Source organism: Cervus canadensis, chromosome 5, assembly GCF_019320065.1.
Source record: "Cervus canadensis isolate Bull #8, Minnesota chromosome 5, ASM1932006v1, whole genome shotgun sequence".
NCBI classification, from domain to species: Eukaryota; Metazoa; Chordata; class Mammalia; order Artiodactyla; family Cervidae; genus Cervus; species Cervus canadensis.
Genome location: NC_057390.1, coordinates 31,186,421 through 31,207,708, shown reverse-complemented (window position 1 = coordinate 31,207,708; position 21,288 = coordinate 31,186,421). Strand labels below are relative to the sequence as shown.

Below are 21,288 nucleotides of genomic sequence, written 5' to 3'. Positions count from 1 at the left end.
ATCCCCCAATAAGGAAGTATCAGTCTCCTTTTAACATGCTTTATCTATTAGTACTTGCTATGTAGTAAGAAATTATGTTTATTAAGAAAATATGTGTAAAATAGCAATTTCATTTACAAGTTAAACATCTAGAAATGAAGAAATTAAAATTTATGCATTTTATAATATTAACTAATGTAAAAGGAAAATAGTTAACTGCCCATTAATTGCCAATGGAAAGACTCTTTATTATAAGCTATAGCATGTTTAAAGATAGCAATAGTTTATGGAAGTAAATGATCTAATCAATTAGTGATTACTTGGTTCATTTGAGGAGGTATTGACTTAAATAAAAGATTACTAGGTTCATTAAAAAATAGATATTTTAGATCTTCAGATTTCAACAGACCAATAGTAGCAATTAACTAATTTGTATTAATATACTACAAATATTCAATTGTGGCAACAGTGTTTTAAAGTTGTACTGAAAGCTTTTAATGTTCTCTCAAGAGGATATGTTTGTGATTACAGGTAATAAGATGTGAATGTATGAAAGAGAGACTACTGGGGAAGAAATCAAATTGCTTGTTTTTGAATAGCAGGCTAATTTGTTGTGAATTTTCTTTACTTCACAATTGATTTTTAACTGCCCTACAACTACAAAGAAATTATTGATATATACAGAATTTAAGTGTTTGCTAGAATTATCAGTCTTGAAAGTTTCAATAGGAAAGTGATTTGTAATGCTCAGTCTAAGACTATAACCTTTGACCCATTTTTGCAGGTTGGATGAGGCATCTTCCTTCCATAGTGGCCGTAACTGCCTGCTTTTATCAACTGTCTTACTCAGTTGTATGCCAGGGAGGCTCATTTAGTTTTCAAAAGCCATACTGGACTGTTTTCTCAATCAACGTGTATTTCCCTCAGTGATAACACAGAGCCACTTTAAGTTACAATGGCTATGTACCTTAGGGTGATTGCATGTTTTAGAACTATAGAAACAGATTTTTGGCAAGCAGAATTAAATTGGATTCCTTTCAGATAGATGAGATGAGATTTTTTCCAGCCATTCTGCAGGGCAAGTAGTGGGGAGAGATGTATTTTTCAGTTTTCACAGAGTCAAAGAATATAAAAGAGAATTCACAAAATGTCATCCCATAAGATTCTGTTTACATTCCTATTTAAAAGTAAATATGCTTTAAAAAGAAAAAAAAAAGTTTTTCTTCTCTTGATAGTGATCAATTTTAAGACTGATATTTACTTTAGAAAGACATGATCTATGTCATGAAGTAATGGATACATTTACCAACCCTTCTGATTAAATGACTTTTAAAAATATGAATATAACAGTATTAGTACTACTTTTTAATATGGACTATATAAAATTCACAAAAAGTTGTTTTGCTTATGATATTTAGTATCTAAATGTTTCCATAAGACCCACTCATCTAACAAAGAGAAACTTTCTATAAGGATAATCTCAGAAAGTGAATATTTGCAAACTCTTAACAGTATAAAGTTCTTCAGGATGCTGAGAGCTTCCTTCTTGGGGTTGGAGGCAAAAGTGTCACACAAGATCTCTGATGGCTAAATGTTCCCTGCTCGTCTGAATAATATGGTAATCTATGATGTATATGTGAAAAAAGTGTTAGTAGCTCAGTCATGTCCAACTCTTTGCAACTTCATGGACTGTAGCCCACCAGGCTCCGCTGTCCATGGAATTATCCAGGCAAGAATACTGGAGTGTGGGTAGTCATTCTCTTCTCTAGGGAACCTGCCAGACCCAGGGATCAAACCTGGGTCTCCTGCATCATAGGTGGAATCTTTACCGACTTGAGTCACTGGCCAAGCCCTTGATGTATACGTAGCTTTATGTAAATGAGTTAAAGCAAGTTAACATGCAGAGGACAATATTCATTCCCTTTGATTGCCAGTCTGTAAAGAAAGAAAATTGTTTCTTTTGAGATCAAGATTTTGACATTTCTTTTGGTCTATGCTTTATATCACATTTTGCAACATTGTGTTCTTTCCATTAAGAATATTTTTATAAGTTCTTTACATACTGTAGACAATATGGATCCATGGCATTGCCTTTTGGTTAGAGAAGGTATGGTATAATAGAAAGATCACAGGTACAGGTTTCCAGTTTCAATACAACCTCTTATCTTTGTGAGTATCTTGGACAAGATGGTTAACCTCACTGCACTCTGGACTTGCTTGCTAACTCTCTAAAATAAGTGGGTTTAGGCATCTCTTGAACTGTGTTGTTCTTGTTTAGTCACCAAGTCATTTCTTACTCTTTTGTAACCCCATGGATTGTAGCCCACCAGGCTCCTCTGTCCATGGAATTTCCCAGACAAGAATACTGGAGTGGGTTACCATTTCCTTCCCCAGGAATCTTCCTGACCCAGGGATCAAACTCATGTCTCCTGCTTGGCAGGTGAATTCTTTACCACTGAGCCAGCAGGGAAGCCCCATGTACCCCGTGGTATATCAATGTAATTATTAATAGAATCCTTTTTTGACTCTCAAAAGCATCCCAGTTTTGGTCCACAAATTGTATTACGCTCTACTTTGGCAACATATTTAAAATCTGTCTTTGCAAGAAAATCATTCTTCATAAGAATAATAAATAGAGAAGCCCTGTCTTTTACACTCAGAGTAGAAACTGACTCTGGTCTCCTTACCTGATCTCAAGAATCCATAGTGTTTTTCATCTTCTTTTCATCTAATTTCAAAAACCTTAAAAAGGGAGAGAAATAAGGCTTTGAGAGATTCTGGCTTTTGACTGGAGGGACTATAGTTTGCAACTCTTAGAAAGAAATTAAATTATAGACTGGGGCAGAATCAGTAAGTATGAGTGAAATGTACTGGAATAAGTTAGTGGTTCCAGTTAGACTTTATTCAGAGTAAAGGTAGCAAATCTACTCAAGAAAAGGTGCTATTGAGGATTTTAAACCATTGGTAGGTTGTCAGGACATGCGTATTCATTTCCTACTGAACTCATTGGTATTTGATTCCTATAGAATGTTCCAAAAAGAATCCCAATTAGTGTACAAACAAAAAAAGTGTTTGAATGTGTTGGACACTGCTATTGCTTCCTGGCAGCTTTGGAGAGACTCATAAAAAATTAATGCTATTTGTTTGAAAAATGTAAGCAGAGTGCACACATATTTCCATGAAAAATATCTAAAGCTAACAAAAAACATTTTGTAACTTCAAAGAGCAAAATTTTATTTTTTATTAAAAATATTAATTAACCTTAGCTGTGGCTTCATTATTAAGAAATAACTGCATTACTTATAATTATGTGTGTTCCTGATAACCACTCTGCATTTTAAAATACTGGTGACATGAATAATTAATTTTATTTTCCCTGGTCTAATCATTCTGCTGAATTTACTTAAATTAACGTACATTTTAACTGCAAATTTTAGTGCATAGTGAAAAGAAAAACACTTGGCTGTAGATTTGAAAATATATACAAAGGCACATTCTTTTGAAACTAATGGTGCCGAGTAAGAAAAGTATAATTCATTGTAATTTTTAAGTAGATAAGCACTGCTATTTAAAAGGTATTTTCCCCCTCATTACTGGTAAACAAAAGTTCTAGGATATATACATTTTAAAGAGTTTATTTTAAGAATTATTATGTCCAGTGCATTTTCTTTCTGGTCTAGAGGTTTCACTGGATGAAAATGTGCTCTCTTGGTAGATGCAATTTTGGCTTTTGAGACATCCTTGGACAAGGCTAGTTCTAGACAAAAATATCCATTCATTCATTCATCCATCCCTCCATCAATCCATTTCTTCACTTAGCACATGGTCACAAAACACTTTCTTATAATACCAGACGATGTTCTAGTCACTGGAAATATAGCATTGAATAAAATTAAGCTCTTCTGTACAAAGCTCGCATTCTAGTTAGGGGAGATGGACAGTAAACCATGAAACAGCATACATGGGATGTCAAGTTCTATAGGAAAAGAGGAGAGAGGAGTGGGGATGTTTGTGTGTTGGGGAAGGGAGCAAAAGGGAATCTTTTATGAATAGACATGCAGAGACTATCAGTGATACGGCATCAATTATAAAAGAACATTGGTAGATTAAAATTCAGATGTACTCCTCTCAGATCCTGGGCGAGGACCTGGTCTGGATGGGTGGGGTTACCCAGGAAGGCAGACAGGGCACTGTCAGAGCCTTCAGGTTCTGCTGTGTGTCAGTGTGGAGGTAGAAAGTGCGGGTCCAGATGGAGGGGCAGGAAGAGGATGGGCTGGGGTACGCTGAGCGTCAGTGGCAGCTCAGAACATGGGTGAATCGGGACTCCAGGTGATTCTTCCTGTTGGAAAACCCATCTCTTGGATCTTGGGATTCCTACGTGCTGGCAGTGGAGACCTGGAATGAGCAACACCCGGGTACCCTAGGTCCCAGACTTATCAGTAAGGAGTCTGGCTCATGTCACCTATCAAACAAACTTCAACCCTCATCAATATCACCTCCCCCGCCCCACCCCAGCCCCACTCCCCAGTTAGAGTCACTGTGGGGGGACACCTTGCCCCAGGGGTGTGGCCACATGCCAGGGAGTAGGCTCTTGCTCCAAAGCAGTGTGAAACGGAATCCCCTGAGCCCAGAACAGGGTGGGGGTGACCTGTGTATGTCCTGCCCTCTGTGGTCCTAAGGACACAAGACACTAATAAGTGTCTTGTTAATTAAATAAGAAGACTAAGCAAATTCTAGAGAATATTTATGAGTGAGGAACAAATGACTCAGGGAATACAGCTTGATATTATTATTCTTATCCTACACATGAGAAGACTGAGGCCCAAAGAAACTAAATAACTTCCTCAAGGCTATGCAGCCAGCTTCTTTTCAGAGTATGTTGAGGTGAGCTGGTCCTCTGCCCTTGAGCCTGGCCTCTGTTCGGAATCTCATCACTTCCTGCCTTCACATATTCTTAACTAGTTCAGTGTCATCTCTACCTAGGGATCAGGTTTCTCTTTTTGAAAATGCAGATATGAGCCTTAATACATCCGAGTATTTAAGATAAAGAGCAGATTCCCTGAATGATCATCAGGGTTCATCCTTCTAGAGGCTAGACAGCTAGCCTCCTGTCTGCCTCACTAGAAAGTTTTATTTCCATTCTTCTCCACACCCATTTCCTCTGATCTGTTGAACTACTAATAGAAACCTCCAGAGGTCGTGCTATTTCACACCTCTCTCTGCTCTGCCTGCAAAGCCCTCTCCATCGTTCACCTACCTGTTTCTATCCTTCATGCTCTTCCCAGTCTCTCCCAGTCTGCTTCTGCCTTCTGAGAGCTGACAGTCTGAAGAGGCAGCACTGACAAGGCTAAGGGTGTAGTATTATGCAGGGGTCAAGGGCAATGACTCCAGAAGCCTGAATGCATACTTAAATCTCAGTCTTAACTTTCCCCATATACTGGCTGCGTTCCTTAGGCAAGTTAGCCTCTCAGTATCTCTGCTTCCCATCTATAAAATGGGGATGATGGTGTCATAAACTTATTGTGTGGATTAAATAGTCACTATCGTATGAGAACTATATACAGTCACTGCTATTTGACAATTTTTCATTGCCAAAAAAAAATTTTTTTTTTCATTATGGTTCACCCTAAAATGAAAAGTAAAAAATAATGCCTGACACATGTAACCATTATACAAATAATAGTTATGTTTGAAAAGCATTCCTTAAGTACATTGTATGAATTAAAGCATCTTTCTTACCTTTAAAATATTTTCTTCGCCCTTGAAAACAATAGCTCTGAATTGCTGGTTCTGAATCAAAGCGTCAATTGCATGGCACATACTGAGCTGAAGGGGCTTCCCAAGTGGCACGAGTGGTAAAGAACCCACCTGCCGATGCAAAAGACGTAAGAGATGCTGGTTAGTTCCTTGGATCCAGAAGATTCCCCAGAGGAGGGCATGTCAACCCACTCCAGTATTCTTGCCTGGAAAATCCCAAGGATAGAGGAGCCTGGTGGGCTGGGGTCCATAGGTCGCCAAGAGTCGGACAGGACTGAAGCCACTTAGCACGCACACACGCATGCACGCATCCTGAGCTGAATTCTCTGTTAAATGTGTTTTCCACAGGGAGGCAGCACCATTCCCCTACAAGCATGTTGAAAAGCAGTGGGAGGCAGGAAGTGATTCAGGGGGAGAGTTGTCACTAGCCTTTAGTGGGAGGGGACCGTGAACACTAAATATACTGCAAAGTGAACTGTCCACTGATCCCCATACCCAGCACTGTTTTACTCAACCACCAACCACCACCACTACCAACAGATATTACTATTGACTGAGCAGCCCAGAAATTTCCTAGACCTGTTTTCCAGCTGTTCTCAGACAGAAACTCATTCATAGTATGGTGCTGAATATTGAAAATATGACTTCTTTAATTGTCCTCAATAACATGTCTTGATTAAGGAGCTTAAAAATTCAAGTTATACTCTTTTTTCAACGTGGATATGAAAAACATCAAGTACTTCCAGCTGTGAGTTAGACTAAATTGGGTTTATGATTCTTGATATAATTTCTTTTTTTTACCATTTGGGAGAAATGGAATGATTAAAGACCCTGTATCTAATGAATATGTGACAGTAAATTCAGTGAGCATTTTCTCAGAAAGGACTGGTGAGATTGTCACCATTCTTGATATTTGAAGTCTCAGTTGAGGACAAAGGAATTACTTTTTATTAAGTCAGGTGTCAGGTGTGAAGTTGCTCAGTCGTGTCCGACTCTTTGCGACCCCATGGACTGTAGCCTACCAGGTTCCTCTGTCCATGGGATTTTCCAGGCAAGAATACTGGAGTGGATTGCCATTTCCTTCTCCTTTTGTTAAGTAATGAGTTATATTTAAAGTAGCAATAAAATAACCTTATCTTCTTGTCTTTATTTTAGTCAATACTATGAATTCTTGGTACCATAATAATATGGCTTGCAAGTACATAGGTATGTTTATGTTATACCTGTTGGCTTATTCCTCTTTTACATGTAATAATTATTTTGTTAAGGAAGGGGAGGAAGCAAATCATCTGGAATAAGAAAATTGTGTATGCATGCATGTATGTTAACAATGCTTTTTTCTTTGATAATAGATATAAAACAGTAGGTTTATTTTACTAAACTGATATCAAGATTAAATTTAAATCTCTCTAATAATATCTTATGGAAGTAGAATTGATATACAGTATACTTTTGCAGATTCTTTTCCATTATAGGTTATTACAAGATAATTGAATATAGTTTCCTGTGCTATACAGTAGATCCTTGTTGTTTGTCTTATCTATTTTATATGTAGTTGCATATATTTGTTAATCCCAAACTTTTATTTATCCTTCCCCCTCCATTTCCACTTTGGTAACCATAAATTTGTTTTCTATGTCTGTGAATCTATTTCTGCTTTGTAAATAAGCTAATCCTTTTAAAAATATACAGCACATATAAGTGCTATCATGTGATATCTACCTTTCTCTGTCTGACTTACATCACTTATGATAATCTCTAGGCCCACCCATTTTGTTGCAGATGGCATTATTTCATTCTTTTTTATGACTGAGTAATATTCCATTGTATGTATATCACATCTCCTTTGTCCATTCATCTGTCAATGGACATTTTAGGTTGCGTCCATGTATTGGCTATTGTAAGTAGTGTCACTATGGACATCTGGTGCATGTATCTTTTCAAACTAGTGTTTTCATGTTTATGGATATATGGCCAGGAGTGGAAATTGCTGTGTCATATAGTACTATATTTTTAGCTTTTTAAAGAACTTCCATACTGTTTTCCATGATGACTATAAAAATTTACATTCCCACCAGCAGTATATAAGGGTTCTCTCTTCTCTATACCCTCTCCAGAATTTGTTATTTATAGATATTTTTAATGATGGATATTTTGACCAGTGTGAGGTGGTATCTCATTATAGTTTTGATTTGCATTTCTCTAATAATTAGTGATGTTGATCATCTTTTTATGTGCCTGTTGGCCATCTGTATGTCTTCTTTGGAGAAAAGTCTATTCAGGTCTTCTGCCATGTTTTGAATGTTTTGTTGTTGTTGTTGTTGTTCTTTGTTTGTTTATGGAGCTGCATGTGCTGTTTTTACAATTTGGAAATTAATCCCTTATTGGTCACATCATTTGCAAATACTTTCTCCTGTTCTGTTAAGTTGTCATGTTTATAGTTTTCTTTGCTGTGCAAAAGCTTTTAAGTTTAATTAGGTCCCATTTCTTTATTTTTGTTTCTATATCCATTACTCTAGGAGATGGAGCCAAAACAAGTATGGCTGTGATTTATGTCAAAGAGCACTCTGCCTAAGTTTCCTCCTAGGAGTTTTATAGCATCTAGTCTATGTTCCCCTTTCGGTGCCAGTTCCATAATGGTTTGATTACTGTAGCTTTGGAGAAACCAGGGCACGTGACTTATCCAGATCCATTCTTTCTCGTGATTATTTTAGCTATTCAGGTTCTTTTGTGTTTCCATACAAATTTTAAAAAATTTTGTTCCAATTCTGTGAAAAATGCCATTGGTAATATGACAGGGTTTGCATTAAATCTATAGATTTCCTTGGGTACTATATGAGTTCTTCAATTTTCATTATTTAGTGCCTATATTAGGTTTTCTTATCAGTTAACATTACTGAAAAGTTCAACGAGAACAACAAAAAACATGTAGTATTATGCAATTCGAACTTTAAGAGGAGATTTAGCTAATTCATCTGCCTTTTATAGTACTTACGAAACACTGTCTTCTCGTCGTGGCTATTCTTTTTATGTAGAATCTCAAGCAGACGAATAACACAAGTATTAACCAATAGTTTCTTCAGTTAGCATAGTAAATGATAATCAAAACAAAAATAGCAGTGTACATTTGTTTTTATTAAGTTGTTTATGGGGTTGGCCAAAAACTTCATCCAAATTTTTTCTGTAAGATGTTACAGAAAAATGCAAATGAACTTTTTAGCTAACCTAATATTTTCAACCATAATGTATGTTGCCTGTATATCTGCAGTACTTTTATTTAAAATTATGAATTAGTAAATATCTTTTGTGTACATAACATATAAAATACACTTTGCAAAGTATTGTATTCTTGAAGATAAAGGTGTGGCACCTAGAGATACAGACCTGTATGACAGGAGCCAACTACTTCTTGGATGTGTAGAGAAACCATGCATGAATTATAAAATGCCGTAAATCAACAGGCATCACTGGCTCAGTGGACATGAGTTTGAGCAGACTCCAGGAGACAGTGAAGTACAGGGAAGCCTGGCATTCTGCATTACATAGGGTAGCAAAGGGTGGGACACAACTGAGCAACTGAACAACAGAAACAACAACTAAATCAACAAGAACAAAGCTTTTGTCCGTAACAGATGGACAGTGTATTATTAACAGTATCACTCACACAACTGAAACTCCGAAACAGAGTGAAAGGGTGAAAGATATTTTAGTCTTTTTTTTTTTTTTTTAATAGCAAGTGTTTTGAAGTAACACACTTTTATTACTTCACATGTCCTGAGTGTTGGCAATGTGCTAGACATTACCCTGGATCTGAAATTACCCACACTCTGTGGAAAACTTCTAAAATAAATGTTATCATTCCAGTCTGTAGGCTTGATAGGATAGCTGGTGACGCAGACCCCTTTTGTCCTCTTTTAGGATTGATTTTCCTAGTTAAGGGATCTGGAGATTTCCCCGAGAGGCATGTGGGTGAGCAGAATCACCTCTGTCTTTCCACAGAATAAATACCATGTGGTTGAGGAAGTGTGGATACTGCTTGAACTCAATGTTGGATGATTATATGGAGTGAATTATGAAACAGTGATAAAGGGAACTTTAAAATCATTCTTATTGTGATGATAGGTTCTTTGTGTCAGCTTGATTTACGTGAGCAAACATCTTAGCATAGCATCTGGCACAAAGTACATGGTCATTTTTTCCTTTCTTAGAAACCTTGTTCCCATTCTTCCACGCTCTTCTTTCTTCTCTCTGTTTATTTCTTTTTTCCTTTCTTCCTTCTGTGTGCTAGACCCTATTCTAAGCATTACAGATTCCAACAAGATGACCCAAATCCCAAATAAGAGAAGTGGGCCTGAATTTGATCAACTCTGTCCACGGGCTGCATAAAAAATAAGCTTAATTACAGATTCCCCAGAATACTGGTGAACTAACCACATGAGGTCATTTTTGATGTTGCACCCAAGTATTGCATTTTGGATTCTTTTCTTGATTATGAGGAGTATTCCATTTCTTCTATGGGATTCTTGCCCAAAGTAGTAGGTGTAACAGCCATCTGAATTAAATTTCCCCGTTCCCATCCAGTTCACTGATTCCTAAGGTGTTGATGTTTATTCTTGGACATGAACTTGGGCAAACTTCGGGAGATGGTGAGGGACAGGGAGGCCTGGTGTGCTACAGTCCATGAAGTCACAAAGCGTTGAATACAACTAGACAACTGAACAATGACAACAACCACGTGAGGAGTTTCTATCTGCTGTAACATGTTAACCAGCTCTTACAAGGTCTTCACGAAATGTGTGTATGTATGTGTGTGTGAGAAAGTCACTCAGTCATGTCCAGCTCTTTGCCTGCCAGGCTCCTCAGTCCATGGGATTTTCCAGGCAAGAATATTGCAGTGGGTTGCCATTTACTTCTCCAAGGGATCTTCCCGATCCAGGGATCGAACCCAGGTCTCCCGCATTGCAGGCAGACTCTTCACCATCTGAGCCACCGGGGAAGCCCACTAAATACACACCAGTAATAAAAATTCAGCAGGAAAACTGTGGCCCTAGAACATCTAAGGGAAGCTTGTTTTCATATTTCCTACATCTCTTAGCTTACCTCTACAGTAACTATCCCTGAATATATATCAAAAGACTTTGTATACAGCTAGAATATACTGTAAGTCCTTGTGCCCACGGGTCCAAAGGGAACATTAATTTCTTTCAAAAGAAAATACAAAGTATTCACATTACATTAAAGGGAGGTTCTCTGGCTCTAATGCCTGTATTTTAGAAGTAAACAAGATTTATCAAGATTCTTTCACATTTTGTGGTGAATTTCCTATACCTATACCTGAATTTCCCATGCACAGCATTAAGTAACTGTTAGTAATAATTCTAGACAAAGCCGACATGGCAACTCATAACAACAAATGAAAAATAAGGCACCACAAGGCAGCCAAATGACCCACCTATTCTGTTATGAAGTGAAGGCTTTCCACCATCCAAAGTAAGAGTTTTCATTATAGTTTTAGATAGATGCATACTTATATTTGTACCTGAAGTTGTCTGTGTTTTATTTAATTGTCTCATTGTCTTATCTATTCTTCTCAGTATGACTTTGCATTCTACACTATTTGGAAAGTTGATTCAGAAGAGGGGGGAAAAAAAAGAAACGTGTGAAGCACCAAATTTGAAATCTGAAATTTATCATTGATATGCTAGCAATAGTAAACAAAATGCAACTTCCCATTTTCAGTTTCCTCAATGTTTTCCTCTCTGCCATCAGTGGTCCTCTTTTCTTCTTTTTATCCTGTGCTACCCTTGCACCTGTGGTCTTATTAATAGTAATTGACTCTACATTTATAAAATTCTTTGCTGTTGTTTAGTCACTCAGACATGTTAGACTCTTTGAGACCCTATGGACTGAAGCACACCACACCTCCCTGTTCCTCATCCTCTCCTGGAGTTTGCTCAAACACATGTCCATTGAGTCAGTGATGCCATCTAGCCATCTAACTTTGCTAATGTTAATGGTATGAGATGATTTTAGACCTTACATTTCACTCAAAACTTTACCCCAAAACCCTAAGCAGAATGCATTTCTTGTTTTATAGCACTTTGGAGAAACAGATAAATAGACATTCAGATAAGTAGATACAGATAGTTCTTTATCTATCAGAGCCTATAACTTTTACTTCCGTTTCTTTTTTACAAGCCCCTGAAAGTTAAAACCTATGCCCTATTCCCCTATGCAGGCTCAACACCTAAGGTGCTTGGTGCATAGTGGACACTAAGTAATTAGTTCTTGCATAGATAAATTATGAACACATAAAGTGCATATCCCAATGCTGAGGTAAATAATGAGTGTTGCCTAGTGTTGAATTTTCCTGGATTGGTCAATAGTTGCAGAGAATAAAAGTGGTACATATAAGAAGGGAAAAACAGTTATTCCTTCACATGGAGAGTTAATACACACTTTTCAAACAAAGAATATTGTTGTTTTTAAGAGAAAGTTGTGAATAGGACATACGAAGGCAAATTCTCATTTCAGTTTGTGTTATTGACGTTCGCGTAAGCTCAGGAAGGAAGGTCTGTCAGTGAGGTGGAAAGGACGAGGGTGCAAAGCAGTATAGTTTTGACTGAGAGGTTACAGATCAGCGGGTAGAGCATGCTTTTTCAGAGGTTGAGGAGTGTCTTATCATTTGGGGTTAACTGTGATATTTTAATTGACTATTTCAAATGAGAACCAAGTACAATGAACTAGCAAATTAAAAGAGATTCGAGGGGCATGCTGGCATAACACTAATTGGACACAAAGACTTAAATGAATGGGGAGTGGAGTGAATTCCTGATGACAGACAAATCTAGACAAAACCTAGGAAATGTCGAAGGAGTTAGTCTTGCTCTGTGGGTTATTTGAAAATACAGAATATTTAAATGGGTGATACCTCAAATTGCAGGTAATAGCATTAATTATAACCTACTCTTTTACACTAGTTCTGAAGCTAATAGCAGGATTCTGACCAAATTTACTTTTAGACTTTGATGTATTATGTGTACATGCAAAAAACGTGGAAATATTGTTAAATTATTTTCATTACAGTAAAACATGCACATGAAAATAAGTCAATATGATTTAGCAGATGATGTATGTATCAGTTCAGTTTAGTTGCTCAGTCGTGTCCGACTCCTTGTGACCCCACAGACTGCAGCACACAAGGCTTCCCTGTCCATCAACAACTCCTGGAGCTTACTCAGATGCATACCCATCAAGGCGCTGAGGCCATCCAACCATCTCACGCACTGTCATCCCCTTCTCCTCCTGACTGCAATCTTTCTCAGCATCAGGGTCTTTTCCAATGAGTCAGTTCTTCGCGTCAGGTGGCCAAAGTACTGGAGTTTCAGCTTCAGCATCAGTCCTTGAATATTCAGGACTGATTTCCTTTAGGATGGACTGGTTGGATCCCCTTGTAGTACAAGGGACTCTCAAGAGTCTTCTCCAACACCACAGTTCAAAAGCATCAATTCTTCAGCACTCAGCTTTTATAGTCCAACTCTCACATCCATATATGACTACTGGAAAAACCATAGCTTTGACTAGATGGACCTTTGTTGTCAAAGTAACATCCCTGCTTTTTAATATTCTGTCTAGATTGGTCATAGCTTTTCTTCCAAGGAACAAGCATCTTTTAATTTCATGGCTGCAGTCACCATCTGCAGTGACTTTGGAGCCCAAGAAAATAAGGTCTCACTGTTTTCATTGTTTCACCATCTATTTGCCATGGAGCAATGGGACTGGATGCCATGATCTTAGTTTTTTGAATGTTGAGTTTTAAGCCAGCTTTTTCACTATTCTTTCACTTTCATCAAAAGGCTTTTTAGTTCTTCTTCACTTTCTGTCATAAGCGTGGTGTCATCTGCATATCTAAGATTATTGATATTTCTCCCAGCAATCTTGATTCCAGCTTGTGCTTCATCCAGCTGGCATTTCGCATGATGTGCTCTGCATATAAGTTAAATAAGCAGGGTGAAAATATACAGCCTTGATGTACTCCTTTCCCAATTTGAAACCAGTCTGTTGTTCCTTGTCCGGTTCTAACTATTGCTTCTTGACCTGCATACAGATTTCTAAGGAGACAGGTAAGGTGGTCTGGTATTCCCATCTCTTTCAGAATTTTCCACAGTTTATTGTGATCTACACAGTCAACAACTTTGGCATAATCAATAAAGCAGAAGTAGATGTTTTTCTGGAACTCTCTTGCTTTTTCTTTGATCCAACGGATGTTGAGAATTTGATCTCTGGTTCCTCTGCCTTTCATAATACCAGCTTGAACATCTGGAAGTTCATGGTTCACGTACTGTTGAAGCCTGACTTGGAGAATTTTGAGCATTACTTTGCTAGTGCGTGAGATGAGTGCAATTGTGCCATAGCTTGAACATTCTTTGGCATTGCCTTTCTTTGGGATTGGAATGAAAACTGATCTTTTCATGAAAACTGTGATGAAAACTTTCAGTGAAAACCATGGCCACTGCTGAGTTTTCCAAATTTGCTGGCATATTGAGTGCAGCACTTTCACAGCATCATCTTTCAGGATTTGAAATAGCTCAACTGGAATTCCATCACCTCCACTAACTTTGTAGTGATGCTTCCTAAGGCCCACTTGACTTCACATTCCAGGATGTCTGGCTCTAGGTGAGTGATATACCATCATGATTATCTGGGTCATGAAGGTCTTTTTTGTATAGTTCTTCTGTGTATTCTTGCCACATTTTCTTAATATCTTCTGCTTCAGTTAGGTCCATACCATTTCTGTCCTTTATTGAGCTTATCTTTGCATGAAATGTTCCCTTGGTATCTCTAATTTTCTTGAAGAGATCTCTAGTCTTTCCCATTCTATTGTTTTCCTCTATTTCTTTGCATTGCTATATAAATAAATAGCAGCAATGCCCTATCAAACCCCTCACCACCCTCATCTTACTTCATAGAGATGATATCTTTTCATAATTCTTTTGGTAATTAGTTTTATATCTTTAAATAATACACTTATACTTCCATTTGTTTATCCCTTTTAAAAATAATATTTATGCACTCTCCAGAATGAAAACTGAAGATTAGTTCCTGGTCTTTATCTTTTTTCCTCTTCTTCTTTTCATCTGAATTTTTTCATAGACTAGTCATTTTTGTCACTTTAAATAGTACATATAGTATCTCTATTTCTCATTCCATTAATGTACAACAGTACCTCTTGAGATCCACATTAGTAAGATAAAGATATTGTACACCTACCTCTTTTACTAGCTTCTCTAGATCCCACCATCTCATTATATTTCCAGAGATGTTAACTTTAACATACTGTTTGGCAGCCACAACCACATCTTGCATATTTTATCTATGAGAAATACAAATTGGAGAAACAGTAAAGTGCTCTGAGACTACCAGTACTGTGTAAATATTGTCCAATGTCAGTTTCAGTTATGTGTTAAGATTGTTTTCATTTTCTTATGGATCCAATATTATATTACCTGAACATCTTAAAGGAGAATATTCTCAGGGTTAGGATTAAATGGAATCCCTTCCATCGCATCGATTTCTTATAATCAGGACATTCTATTTTGTTTCATATTTGTATTATACCTGTCTCCTTTTTTTCCAAAAGTTCCTCAACATCTTTCTTTCTTTCTTTGTTTCCTTTGTGTTCATTGGATCAGCAGTTTAAGTTCCCACTCTTTCAACTGTATGAAATCTTTCTTTTTCACCCCAAATATTTCCTATCTGTGCTTTCTGTTATTGAACCTTAGTGTTACTGCTTGATCTCAAATCTGACAGGAGACTCTGTTCATGTTGAGAGTGATCAGAGTATGTAAAGTGATAGACTTTTCCTTGGACATGGCAGATGTGGTGCAGGCATGCTAATGCCAGAATGAAAAGAATATTCAAACTAAGAGCTTTACCTTTCTTTGAACAAATTTTTGACTTTAGGAGAAAAATGATCTGGATTTTCACTTGTCAGTTTGTTTTTGCTTCAGGAGTTTGCTTTTATTTTATATTTTAGGTGATTATATTAACTGTGCATCCCAGTGTCACAAATTGTCTCAAAATTTAGCAACTTAAACTAACAAGGATTTATTCTCTCACCATTTTGTGGGTTAGGTGAATCTGGGTAAAGCTTAGCTAAGAGCCTTGGGCTCAAGGACTCTCATGAAGCTGAAGTGAGAACCATTGACCAAACCTGCAGTCTCATATGAAGGTTTGAAGGGTGGGAATTCACTTTCCAGTTCACTGACATGGCTTATTCTCTCACATGTGGGTACAGGGCTTCTTCATAAATTCTGACAGCTCATTCCCCCCAGGCAAGTGATCTTAGAGTGGAAGGAGAGTTGGGGGTAGAATCTGGGAATCACTTAGGATGGGAGCTATGGACTTTTGATAACTTAATCTTAGGAGTGACATCCCATCATGGCTGCAGTTAGTCTAGCCCATCCATGCCCAGGGGGAGGAAATTACAAAAGGACATCAATGCCAGGAGTTGAGGATCTTTGGGGACCATCTTAGATCCTTTCACAATGTCAAAAAGCAGAGGGATGCCAACGGATTTGACTTTTATATGTATTTTCTGCTGATCTCCTTCCATGTCTTCTCCAGATTAGCTGGCAGTGACTCTTTATCCCCTGTATCTCTCTGCTTTGTATTCCAAGCTGTGCATTTGTCTGCTTTTCCCACTCACCAACTCTTTTTCAGCCATTTCTAGTCTTCCACTAGTGTTTGAAAAGGTCTTTATTTTGTTGAATGCATACTTTTTCTCTCCACTGAGAGGCTTTGCAGACAACACATGTTCTTCTAGCTTTTAATTTTAGTGGGGCGTCAGGAGAGAGAGAGACAAAAGCATCAGTATTCTTCCCCAACTTGAAATGGACTTTGAGATTGCAGCCACGACTAGAGGAAATTAAATATTTTGGTACTGTGTTTAGTCACTATCCAGAAAAGAATGCCCTTTGTTTTTCTTTTCACATTCAGAACACAGATGAGAAGTCTCTATACTCCCAATTAACTGAGTTTGCTAATTTTAACAGATTGTGAAATATTATTATTTCTGAATTCTGAGTTTCCTGCTCCTTCACCCTACTAACCTTTTGAAGCAGCTTCTGCTGGCTTGAGTGTATAGGGTATTATATTTATGCAACTTCAAAGAATCTTAATCTTCCTAGTTTGACAAAGTTTAGCTATAATCATTTGGACTCAAAGAGCAATTACAAAAATTCTAAATGACTCTGTGATTGATAAGGCCTGAGTTCTTTTTCATTATTTTATTGTCATTCATTTTTAACGGTTAGAAATAGATGATGTGGTAAGTCAGCAAAATAGTCTTCATTCTCTCAAATATCTTATCTTTAATGAAATCTTAGAAAGAAACAGCCTTATATTTCTGACTTTATAATGCACTGTTCATCAATGAAGAAAAGCCAAAATGAAAAGCAAGGTATAGTTTTGTCTTTGTATCCAATTTCAATTTGTTCCAGAGAGTCAGGAACAGAAATATTAGAGAGATTAGAGTAGTATTGGAAGAACAGGAAGATTTTTCTTATTCCCAGATTCCAGGTTTTTTTCTACTTTAACTTCAAAAAACATTTGCCAGTTAATTCCAATGGTAATTAGAGCAAAGGTACTGATTACTTTGCTAAAAAGAAACTCAGAAACTAACAAATACAAAGCAGAGACACGTTTTACATTCAAAACCTAACCATATGTGACATCTAATAGCCTTATGTAGTTATTGCTTATCTTTTATCATTTCAAAGTTAACTGTTTCTCCCTACTTAAAGAAAATTGTTTTATTTATTTAATTAAACTGGAATAAAATAAATGTTATTCTGCCTTTTTAAAAAAAAGTTCCTCCACTTACTTGATGTTTTAATTAGTTTTTGCTATGTTGCAAACTGCCTCTAAATTTAGTCACTAGAAACATTGATTTAGCTCACGATTCTGTGATTCTGCAATTTGGACTGAGCTCAGCTGGATGGTTTGTCTAACCTCTGCTGTGTTTGGGTTTGGCTGATCTCAGTGGGTCTATTCTTATGTTGATGATCCACTACTGGGTTTCCTAGGGACTGGTTGATCTAAGATGGCTCAACTGGGACAATGTACCCATGTTCCACATGTGTCTTATACTCCAGGAAGCCAGCTCAATCATAGAATTCCATGAGTGAGAGTAGAACTGTGCAGAATCTCTTGAGCCTAGGCTCAGAACTTTCCTAACGCAGCTTCAACTTCAGTGATAAAGTAAGTCACAAGGTCAGCCCAGATTCAAGGACAGGAATTACAAGAAATGTGGCCTTGATTATAGTTGATCACAACTTAAGGAATGAGAACTGTGTTAATATTTATGCTCCAGACCACCAAATGATAAAATTATGTTGTCACATACATTGTTAATAGCTAAAAAGTCCAATGAAGATAAACCAGTATGCATACAGATTTGTCAAAACCTGAAAAACTTGTTAGCATTTCTAATACTGGCTATTTCAATGATACCCACTCTCCTCTGAAGACAGTCTCCTAGAGTGTCAGATGGTGTGATCCATTCCTTCCTGGGCACATCCAGTATCAGAAGAGCTCGTTTGTTCAGCTGACAGCAGGTGCTATTTAAGTCCTGTAGTTAGCTTTCTCTGCTTTTGTCTTTGGAGGTATTTATTAGCAAACTTTGATGGTCAAAAATCACATTATTCAAAGACCACTGTAGGACAAAGTACATGAACCTATTTTGAGATACAGGGTATAGATATGGATATAGGTATAAATATAAAGATACTGATAACTTTAATGCTCTTAATAAATAAACTTGCCATTGTCACTTGTTTCCATATCTCCTTTACATATAAACCCACATACCTCCATATTTTCCTCAGTTTTATGTATTGCATTATTTTTCTCTAAATATATGCTTTGTGGTTGTCATATATTTTCTTTTTTTTTAAACTAAATTTTTTCATTCAAGGCTTTAGGCTATAATGATGTCAAAACTTAAAGTCATTGCTTTTCCCCTCTGAAGATAAGAATATTATCTGAATTGCAATACAGTTCCAGAATTTTGCTTTAATTCACCTTGACATTACTATAAAATCTACATAAATATCTGGCAGAAATTAATAATGAACATTGTTTGTTAGTCAAAAAAATCATTTTAAGAAACAGAAAAGAACACTCCTCTTCTACTAATTGGGTAGAAAGAGTAAAACTATTTGGGAATGTTCTTTATCTTTCTGGCTTACTTACTGTCTATGGTGAAACAGATCACCAGCCCAGGTGGGATGCATGAGACAAGTGCTCGGGCCTGGTGCACTGGGAAGACCCAGAGGAATCGGGTGGAGAGGGAGGTGGGAGGGGGGATCGGGATGGGGAATAAGTGTAAATCTATGACTGATTCATATCAATGTATGACAAAACCCACTGAAATGTTGTGAAGTAATTAGCCTCCAACTAATAAAAAAATTTAAAAAAAAAAAAAAAACTATTTGGGAAGGAAAATCCAGATAGTTGGAATTAGAAAATACCCATTATGGCTCAATGTTTTTGTTCCCCCAAACTTCATATGTTGAAACCCTATCCTGAAAGGATGGAATGAGGAGATGGGGCCTTTAAGAGGTAATTTGCGTTGGATGACATCATGAGGATGGAGCCCCATAGAAGAGAGAGTTTGCTTCCTCTTTGGGCTCTCTTTGTGAGGATACTATAAGACAGCAATCTGAAATACAGAAGGAGGTCCTCAATGGAACTCAACCATACTGGCACTCTGATCTCAGACTTCTAGTCTCCAGAACTATAAAATTTAGTGTCTGTGTTTATAAGCCACTCAAGCTGTGATACTTTGTTACAGCAGCCTGAAACAGAATAAAACAATATGATACCTTGATTTAAGTGGTACAAACTCATAGAAGAGCAGAAACACTGATACTCCAATGCAGATACCAGGGAAAAAAATCTCAGGATGCTACAAAGATGTGTTTTGGAAATTATCCAAACTTCTGATTTAACTTCCCCATTTGTAGCCTCTCTTATGACAAATAATCAAGTTATATTGGCTTTTATTTCTTCCTGAGATGTGCAGTCAATAAAATGTTCTCATTTTAGCATCACATAACCCTCATTGTTGTGTGATGAAATGGAAGAATGAAATATAAAAAAGGTATATTACTTCAACTCTCTTTAAGACAGAACCAAACTTTTATTTTCAACTTAATAAATTGAAATTTTCAGTGACTACTTAGCGCAGGCCAGTTATGTCTGCTAAAGCCTACTAATTTTTTAGACTATGCATAAATTATCCAAGTGGACTTCATAATCAATATTCAAATAAATCAACACAGAAAATACATTATTAGAGAGGAAAAAGAATATGGTGGAAATAATTAAGGCATAGTTCTATATGTATATAAGCATTACTCATAACCACATTCAAACATTGGAATTACTTCATCCATTTACTAAATAAATGTGTGAAACATCTAGTATAGGAAAGACAATGTTCTAGGCAGTGTGGAAACAGTAATGAAAACAATGCATTAAGAACTCTACTCTCATGATCCTTACATTTTAGTAAGGAAAATACAAGGCAATTGCATAAGCAAAATATATCATTTATTAGATGATGATAAATGCTTTAGAAAAAAATTAGGAAAGGAAACGGGACAGTATCTTCATAAAAAAACAGTCCTGTGAAAGACCTTTTTTGACAGGCTTAATTACTATCAAATATTCATTTAAAATATCCAGTATTAGATAATATTACCACTGAATCACTCATTTCTAGCTGTGAATACATCAACCATAACTTCATAGACCTTCCCTGGTAGCTCTACACAGTGTCTATACCACCTTGAATTCATTTTTTTTGGCCTACACTCCTTTGTTAACAAGAATAAAGACATAAATTATTTCTTCAGGAAACAATATGTGTACAGCACAGTCTGCATGCAATTTGAGTATTTTAGAGAGCTTCTGAACTTGATCCACAGAACCCAATTTCAAATGTATGAAGTCACATTCAAGTTAAATCTGCTAAAATTTTGAGCTACTATAGTAATAAATGCTGTTGTTTTCATTTTATTTGCTAAGTTGCATTTGACTCTTTTGCGACCCCATAGACTGTAGCCAATAGATGGGGTGACTCCAAAATCACTACAAATGGTGACAGAAGCCATGAAATTAAAAGGCGCTTGCTCCTTGGAAGAAAAGCTATGACCAATCTAGACAGCATATTAAAAAGCAGAGACATTACTTTGCCAACAAAGATCCATTTAGTCAAAGCTATGATTTACCCAGTAGCAACGTACAGATGTGAGTTGGACTACAAAAAAGCTGAGCACTGAAGAATTGATGCTTTTGAACCATGGTGTTGGAGAGGACTCTTGAGAGTCCCTTGGACTGCAAGGAGATCCAACCAATCCATCCTAAAGGAAATCAGTCCTGAATATTCATTGGAAGGACTGATGCTGAAGCTGAAACTCTAATACTTTGGCCACCTGACGCGAAGAACTGACTCATTGGAAAGGACCCTTATGCTGGGAAAGATTG

The 21,288-nt window shown here is 36.9% G+C and overlaps 1 protein-coding gene across 20 annotated transcripts in view; it reads left to right on the top strand.

Annotated features, from left to right (window-relative positions):
* Positions 1–21,288, top strand: part of NRXN1 (neurexin 1) — a 1,158,814-nt gene that overhangs the window by 1,013,808 nt on the left and 123,718 nt on the right. The gene's annotated exons all lie outside the window — the stretch shown is intronic.